Source organism: Loxodonta africana, chromosome 13, assembly GCF_030014295.1.
Source record: "Loxodonta africana isolate mLoxAfr1 chromosome 13, mLoxAfr1.hap2, whole genome shotgun sequence".
NCBI lineage: Eukaryota > Metazoa > Chordata > Mammalia > Proboscidea > Elephantidae > Loxodonta > Loxodonta africana.
Window position 1 is genome coordinate 24,374,347 of NC_087354.1, and position 8,566 is coordinate 24,382,912.

The 8,566-nt window shown below is 39.2% G+C and overlaps 1 pseudogene; it reads right to left on the bottom strand.

Moving 5' to 3' along the window:
* Positions 1 to 4,238: 4,238 nt before the first annotated feature.
* On the bottom strand, positions 4,239 to 7,218 carry LOC111751602 (ferritin heavy chain-like; annotated as a pseudogene).
* Between the last annotated feature and the right edge of the window lie 1,348 nt (positions 7,219 to 8,566).

Below are 8,566 nucleotides of genomic sequence, written 5' to 3' on the forward strand. Positions count from 1 at the left end.
CAATGTTTTCTCTCTTTATCACGATGTGGCTTATCGGCCCAGCTGTGAGGATTTTGTTTTCTCCATGTTGAGGTGCAATCTATACTGAAGGCTGTAGTCTTTGAACTTCATCAGTAAGTACTTTAAGTCCTCTTCACTTTCAGCAAGCAAGGCTGTGTGATCTGGTTGTTAATGAGACCTCCTCCAGTCCTGATGCCCTGTTCTTCGTATAGTCCAGTTTCTGGGTTTATTTGCTCAGCACGCAGATTGAATAAGTATGGTGAAAGGATACATCCCTGACGCACACCTTTCCTGACTTTAAACCATGCAGTATCCCCTTGCTCTGTTCGAATGACAGCCCCTTGGTCTATGTACAGGTTCTGCATTAGCACAATGAAAAGTTCTGGGATCCCCATTCTTTGCAATATTATCCATAATTTGTTATAATCCACACAGTTGAATGCCTTTGTGTTGTCAATAATACACTGGTAAACACCTTTCTGGTATTCTCTGCTTTCAGCCAAGATCCGTATGGCATCCCCAGTGATCCCTAGTTCCACATCCTCTTCTGAATCCAGCTTGAATTTCTGGCAGTTCCCTGTTGACGTACTGCTGCAAATGATTTTGAATCATTTTCAGTCTAATTACTTGTGTGTGATATTAATGGTATTGTTCAATAACTTCCATGTTCTGTTGGTTCACCTTTTTTTGGAATGGGCACAAGTATGGATCTCTTCCGGTTGCTTGGTCAGGCAGCCGTCTTCCAAATTTCTTAGCATAGATGAGTATTTTCAGCACTGCATCTGTTCCTTGAAATATCTCAATTGGTATTCCATCAATTTCTGGATCCTTCTTTTTCCCCAAAGCCTTCACTGCAGCTTGGACTTCTTCCTTCAGTACCACTGGTTCTTGACCATATGCCAACTCCTGAAATGGTTGAACATTGACCAATTCTTTTTGGTACAGTGACTCTGTGTATTCCTTCCATCTTCTTTTGATGCTTCTTGTGTTGTTCAATATATTTCTGGTAGAATCCTTCAATATTTCAACCTAAGGGTTGAATTTTTTCTTCAGTTCTTTCAGCTTGAGAAATGCCAAGCATGTTCTACGCTTCTGGTTTTCTAGCTCCAGGTCTTGGCACATTTCATTATAATATTTTACTTTGTTGTCTGTTCAGCTCTTTTACTTCATCATTTCTTACTTTTGTTTTAGCTACTCTACGTTCATGAGACAGTTTCAGAGTCTTTTTTGGCATCCGTTTTGGCCTTTTCTTTCTTGTCTCTTTAATGACCTCTCGCTTTCTTCTTGTATGATTATCAATGCATCTTGATTGCATGTTTGATCAATTTCAGACTGTAATGTTGGTAAAAATCTTCAATTTCCTCATCTTTGGCCTTAGTGATTGGTGTGTAAATTTGAATAACAGTCATATTAACTGGTCTTCCTTGTAGGCGTATGGATGTTATCCTATCACTGACAGCATTGTACTTCGGGATAGATTTGGAAATGTTCTTTTTGACAATGAATGCAACACCGTTGCTCTTCAATTTGTCATTCCCTGCATAGTTGGCCATAACCCAGATCAGCTCTCTAATGCCCAGGATATCAATGTTTATACAACCCGTTTCATTTTTGACTACTTCGAATTTTCCTAGATTCATACTTCATACACTCCACATTCTGATTATTAATGGGTGTTTGCAGCTCTTTCTTCTCATTTTGAGTCATGCCACATCAACAAATAAATGTCTGAAAGCTTGACTCCATCCACTTCATTAAGGTGGACTCTATTTTAGGAGAAAACACTTCCCCAGTTGTCTTTTGAGTGCCTTTGAAACTGAAGGGCTCATTTTCCAACACTGTATCAGACAATGGTCCTCCTTTGCTATTTATAAGGTTACCACTTGCCAGTTTTTTCAGAAGTAGACCATCAGGTCCTTCTTCCTAGTCTGTCTTAGTCTGGAAGCTCAGCTGAAACCAGACCATGAAGTGAGACTCCACTGGTACTTAAAATATCAGTGTCAAACAGGAGAGTCTCATTTTTATCATAAAACTTCCAGAAGACAGAAAGAAAAAGAATAGATATTCATTTAGTACTGTACTGTAATTGTAACGGCTAATAATTTTAAGGTATTTACTGAGTTCCAGGCATTGTTCTAAGAGCTTTGTGTATAACTTTTCTTTTAAAACTCATGAAAACACAATGAAGTTGGTATTATTTCCACATTTTACACATAAGGTAACTGAGACACTGAGAGGTTAAGTCACTTTCCCAAAAGCACGCAGCTAGTACATGCCTTGCTCCCTGGGGCACAGAGTTTTTGACTAGGATACCCTCCCTCTTCAGGTGCCATTGTGTGTGCTCAGGGTGGTCAGGGAAGTTGCCAAAGACACATAGATAGTAAGAAGAGCCAGATCGACCCCTAGGTCTTCCTTTCTCCAAGCCCACACTCTTTCCATTCTGTAGTCTGAAGTCATAACCTTAGGATAAAGACATTTGATTCCTTTATCTTTTGTGTGATATTTTTCTGACAGATTTTCATGGGAATCTCTTTGATGAGGAAACTTTATATATTTCATTTTTCTGCATTTCAATGTGTATATCCAGGCTTATTCTACAAAGAATTTGACATGGCTAATTTTCAGGATTTTTTGTTTCAAAACTTAGAGTTTTGGCTTGCTAAACGAGTCACGCAGAGGAGGAAGTGGTAAAACTAAAACTAGCTTATAGGAAGTAAATTTAGAACAAATAAATGGAAAGATGGCAAACTTGTGGAGCTTGTTATCCCAAGATGGTAAAAATGAAAATAGGTTGAAAGATGACTGAGATAAATTTGTAAATGACAGCCCTCAAAGAAGTTATTAAGGGAAATTGGTAGGTAGGAAAAATATATGACTATCCTATTTGTGGAATTTTGTCTGGTTTGTATAATTTTTTATTCACGATTCCTGGAATGGCTCTTTTTTGTCTCATACCAGTTTCTCAATGAGAGAAGGAGTATTTTCGTTTGTTTTACTCTTGGTTTTACTCTTGTTACCGAAAGCATTCTGAATCAGCAAGGATGGCCTTGTATGTTGCCAGAGTGAGCCCCCACTTACATCGTGAGCTCTGGGCTCCCCTCTGGTAGAATATTCAATTCTATAGCTAACCTTCAGTGCTAAAACAGTATCTAAAAAATTTACTCCTTGCTGCAATCTGAATGCTACAAGGAACATCCACTGGCACAAGTTTATTTAAAACTCAGAAAAAAAGAGGTCAAAAGTGTATCTCTAGGGATGCTTTTAGAATTGCAAGCAGTCTTGGAGGCCATAGAGTCCAATCCTTTCGTTTTAAAGGTGAAGGTACTGAGGCTCACTGTTTTGATTATCCATTGATGCGTAACGCCAAACCCATTGCCATTGAGTTCATTCCAACTCACAGCTACCCTATAGAACAGAGTAGAACTGCACCGTAGAGTTTCCAAGGAGCTCCTCGTGGATTTGAACTGCCAACCTTTTGGTTAGCAGCTGTAGTGCTTAACCACTATGCCACACAAACTACCTCCAAACTTCATGGCTTAATTCTGCAACGATTTAACTATATCTCTCAATTTTGTGAGTCATGAATTTGGGCAAGGCTCAGCTGAATGATTCTTCTGCTCCATGTGGTGATGACTATGATCACGAAGTACTATTTGGGTGGTGGAGTATCCTTTGCATCTCTCTGGCCTTCAAACCAGGTAACTCCTATTTAGTTAGCTTAGGAGAGTCCTCTCCAAGAAGAATGGATCATTTGGAAAATTCCAAACTGCCCCCAGAGATGTTTGCCAATGACTTGGGATACCTAGGTTACATTGTGGGGTATGTGTTGAAAGGATATCAGATGATAATTTTCTTTTCTTCAGCTCTACACCCTACCAGATCTTGCATTAATTTCTTCTTCTCTTCTAAAGGAGGTGAGAATTTGTTAGCTATTAGCTATTTTCTTTTATTCTTTCCACTATGTCTTTGTATGTGTACTTTCTTTCCTTTCTGGTGAGTTAGTGGTCTATACCTTGATGAGGACTCAAGAGCATTTGCCTTTCTTGGTACATAGCCAGGAGCAGAAGAAAGCATGGTGCCTTAGGCTTGGGTCTAAGGGAGCAAGGGCCCTGCCATTCAAGCCAGTAATTTTATTTTGTTTTGTTTTTTAGGTATCACTTTATTTGAAGGAATGGGACAAATGAAAGAACTTAAACGGATGTTTTGGTACAACTAATAAAAAAGGTGAAGGTAAACTCAATGTGCATGTACTGTCTTGGTGACCATGGATGTCACTCCCGTGGCTATGGAGAAGCCAGGCTAAAGCTTAGCTTTCTTCATCACTGTCTCCCACGGTGTGCTTGTCAAAGAGACACTCTGCCAGGCCAGATTCCAGGACCCCCATCTTGCACAAGTTGGTTACATAGTCACCCAGTGCTTTGATGTATTTTACCTGCTCTTTTAGGTAATGAGTCTCACTGCGGTCACACTAATGGGGGTTATTCTTGTCAGTGGCCAGCTTATGAAGTTCCAATAGTGACTGATTGATGCCTTTTCTCACTGAGTCCACTCTCCCAGTCACCAAAGTCTGGTTTTCTGATACCCTGAAGAAAGATTTGACTACCTCACTGGTTTTGCAGCTTCATTGGTTTCTCAGCATGTTGGCTCTCCTCATAAGATTAATGAAGAAAATAGTTGGCAAAATTTTTCAAAGCCACATCATCATGGTGAAAGTAGTAAGACATGAACAAGGAGGCATAGAAGGCATAGCGTTCCAGGTTGATCTGGCTGTCGATGGCAGCCTCTGGGTCTTGGTTGTAGTTCTGGTGCACCTGCAAGGAGTACACAGTAGCCGTGGCAGGTAGCTGAAGATAGGGAGCTTCAGCTACTCTCAAGCTAATAGTTTTGACCTGTGGATTTCCAAATATCACAGCCTCTATTTTCTACTAGACAGTGAGAAAGGGGTAGCAGGTGTTGAGGAAAAGGGGCAGCCCAAGCTATCATAACTTCTGTACACAGCAGCCGTTCCAATGAATGAGACCTAATAGAAATATGGGAGTGGATCCTTCTCAGTCCTTCTTGGCATTTTCCTCTTGTTTTCTTGCAAAGAGAGAATGTGAGGAGCGCGTGCCCCTATAAATTATTTCCCCGGGTGGACACCATAGAAAGCATGTCAATAAGCTGTTGCTTTACTGCTGAGTTCCAGGTGACTGTGAACTTCATTTTCAATTTACTTTCTCAAATCCATGCTGTTATTTTCTATTCCTCCCCCTCCCCAAATCTGTAGAGGCCAGAAAGGTAGCATCTGAAATGATCAGCTGTGCAAGTGGAGGCTATTCAATAGATTTACTTACTTAAATTATAAAATAGAAGAACTAATTGAAATAGAGTTACTGAGCATAATGGAAGGGATGGAGGTATATATATATATATATATAATGGATGTTTTAGTACAACTAACAAAAAAGGTGAAGGTGAACTCAATGTGCATGCCCTGTCTTGGTGACTATGGATATCACCCCTGTGGCTATGGGAGTAACGTATATATAATGGGAGTAATGTATATATAATGGAAGTGATGTATATATAATGGAAGTAATATATATGCATCTACAATGGAAGTTTTATATATATATACACACACATATATATATGTTGTTGTTAAGTGTTGTTGAGTTGGTTCTGACTCGCAGTGACTCTACGTACAACAGAATGAAACACTGCCCAGTCCTGCGCCATCCTCATAATCATTGCTGTGCTTGAGCCCATCATTATAGTCACTGTATCAATCTACTCACTGAGGTTCTTCCTCTCCTTTGTTGACTTTCTACTTTACTAAGCGTGATGCCCTTCTTCAGGGACTGATCCCTCCTGATAATATATATATATATATAAACCTGATAATATATGTATATATATATATATACACACACACACACACAGCTGTTATGTAGGACATATATAAGACATTATGCTTGGTAGAGTACAGGGTCAACGAACAAGAGGAGGACCCTCAACGAGATGGATTGACACAGTGGCTGCCACAATGGGCTCAAGCATAAGAATGATTATCGGCATGGCACAGGACCAGGAAGTGTTTTGTTCTATTGTACGTAGGGTCGCTATGAGTTAGAACTGACTCAACAGCACCTAACAAAAACAATAGCAACATATAGCTGTTAGTTGCCATCAAGTTGATTCCGACTCGTGGTGACCCCTATATTACAGAGTAGGACTGCTCCACAGGGTTGTCTTGGCTGTAATCTTCATAGAAGCAGATCATCAAGCCTTTCCTTGGTGGTGCCACTGGGTAGGTTGTACCACAGGTCTTTCAGTTAACAGCCGATCACAAGCCACTTGTGCCACCTAGGGACATATGACCACCTAAACCCACTGCCATCGACCCCATGGGGTTTCTAAGGCTGTAAATATCTGTGGAAACAGGCAGCCGCATCTTTCTCCTGCAGAGCCACTGATGGTTTTGAGCTGCTGACCTCTGGGTTAGCAGTCAATTGCTCTAACCACTGCGCCACCAAGGATTCTTAGGGATATAATATATAGTATATGTTATATATATATTATATAAAACCCTCAAAACCAAATGCCGTCAAGTTGATTCTGACTCATAGTGGCACTATAATACAGAATAGATAGAATAGAAGCAGACTGCCACATCTTTCTCCCATGGAGCAGCTGGTGGGTTTGAACCTCTGACCTTTTGTTTAGCAGCCAAGCGCTTAACCGCTACACCACCAGGAATCTTTTAGATTGATGTATTTGAACCGTGATGTTGACACAAGAATATTGAATATACTGTAGACTGCCAAAAGAATGGACAAGTTAGTATTAGAAAAAATACAACCATAATATTCCTTTAAAGCAAGAATTCCTTTAAAGTAAGATGTTTACTTTGGACATGTCATCAGGAAAGACTAATCTTTAGAAAAGGACATCATGTTTGGCACAGGGCCATTGGAAATGAGAGAAATCCTCAGCCAGATGGATCGACACAATAACCACAACAACAGATTCAAGTATACCAACAATCGTGAAGATGGTGCAGGACTGAGCAACATTTTGTTCTCTTATAAGTAAGGTCACCGTGAGTCAGACACGACTCTACAACAGCTACAACAACATATTGGTTTTGGCATTAGACTGGTCTGAGTTCAAATTCCAGCTATGTCACCTACTTACCATGTGAGCTTCAGCAACTTTGAAAATTCTCTGAGCCTCCATTTTCTTATCTGCCAAATGGGCATAATAGTACGTGTCTCATATGCTAATAAAGCCCTAGTGGCGTAGTAGTGAAGAGCTGTATATAAAGTTCAAATCCACTAGCGTCTCCTTGGAAACCCTATGGGACAGTTCTGCTCTGTCCTATAGGGTTGCCATGAGTCGGAATTCAATAGACCGCAATGGGTTTGGTTTTTGTTTTGCATATGGTAATCCTAAGGTCTGACTGAGATAGCAAATATATGGTGTCTGGCATGACGGATAGTCAATAAATGTTAGTGCCCTTTGCTCGAGGACAAGCTTTGTGAGTAAATAAGGGTTGTTGAAATGTCAGGGGTCATTTTTGTTAATATAGGCCTAGAAATGTGAGATTACAATAAATATCATTTTTTTAGCATTCTATATAATCGCTTTCATTTTAGACACTGTGCTCTGTGGAGGCTCTGTGGAGACAAACAAGGAAAGACAAGTTTCCAGTCTTCAAGGAGACACAAGAAGGGGAAAGGGAGGGAAGAGTGTCGATCTGTAAAACAACCACAACGCAAGAAGATAATAGTGTTAAGAGGAGCATGTAAACATGTTGACAGAGTCATTGCCATGTTCAAGTGCAATGAAATCCTTTCCTGATGAAGACCGGTATGTTGCATAATGTTAAAATGGCGTCACTTTGAAGACAATGGGAGTTTTAATTTGTCGTTGAGTTTTGGTCACCCATCAGAGAAAGCCAATGCCCTATAGAATTACAAAACAAAACAAAAAGAAAGACAAAATGACAAGTAAAATTCCCGGAAACTCAAAAACCATGAGAAGTTGAGGTCTATCACTCTTTTGCAGGGCAAAAAATAAAAATTTTGGGAAATTCAAAATATATACAATATGCTTTAAAAGTAACCTTTAAGAGTTGGTTAATTTTTGAAAATATAAATTTATACTTCTTTCAATGTCAAAGGATTTTTACATTTTAAAATTTTGAAATAATTTCATACTTTTAGAAAAGTTGCATAAATAGTACTAACAATTCCTTTATAACCCTTACCAAATTCTCAAACATTAACATTTTAACAGCTTTGCCTTATCTTCACTTGTGTATGTATATGTGTCTGTCTCCTCTTTCTTATTTATTTGTAATTTTTTTTGAACTGTTTGAGAGTAAATACCTTGATACTCCTTTACCTCTAAATACCTCAGTGTGTATTTTCTAACAACAAGAATATTCTGTAATACAACTACGGTGCAGTTATAAAGATCAGGAAATTAACTTTGAAACACTCATATCTAATCTACAAATATTAAAACCATCAATCGTCCAACTAATGTTCTATGTAGCAAAAGAAAAAATTTCTGATCCAGG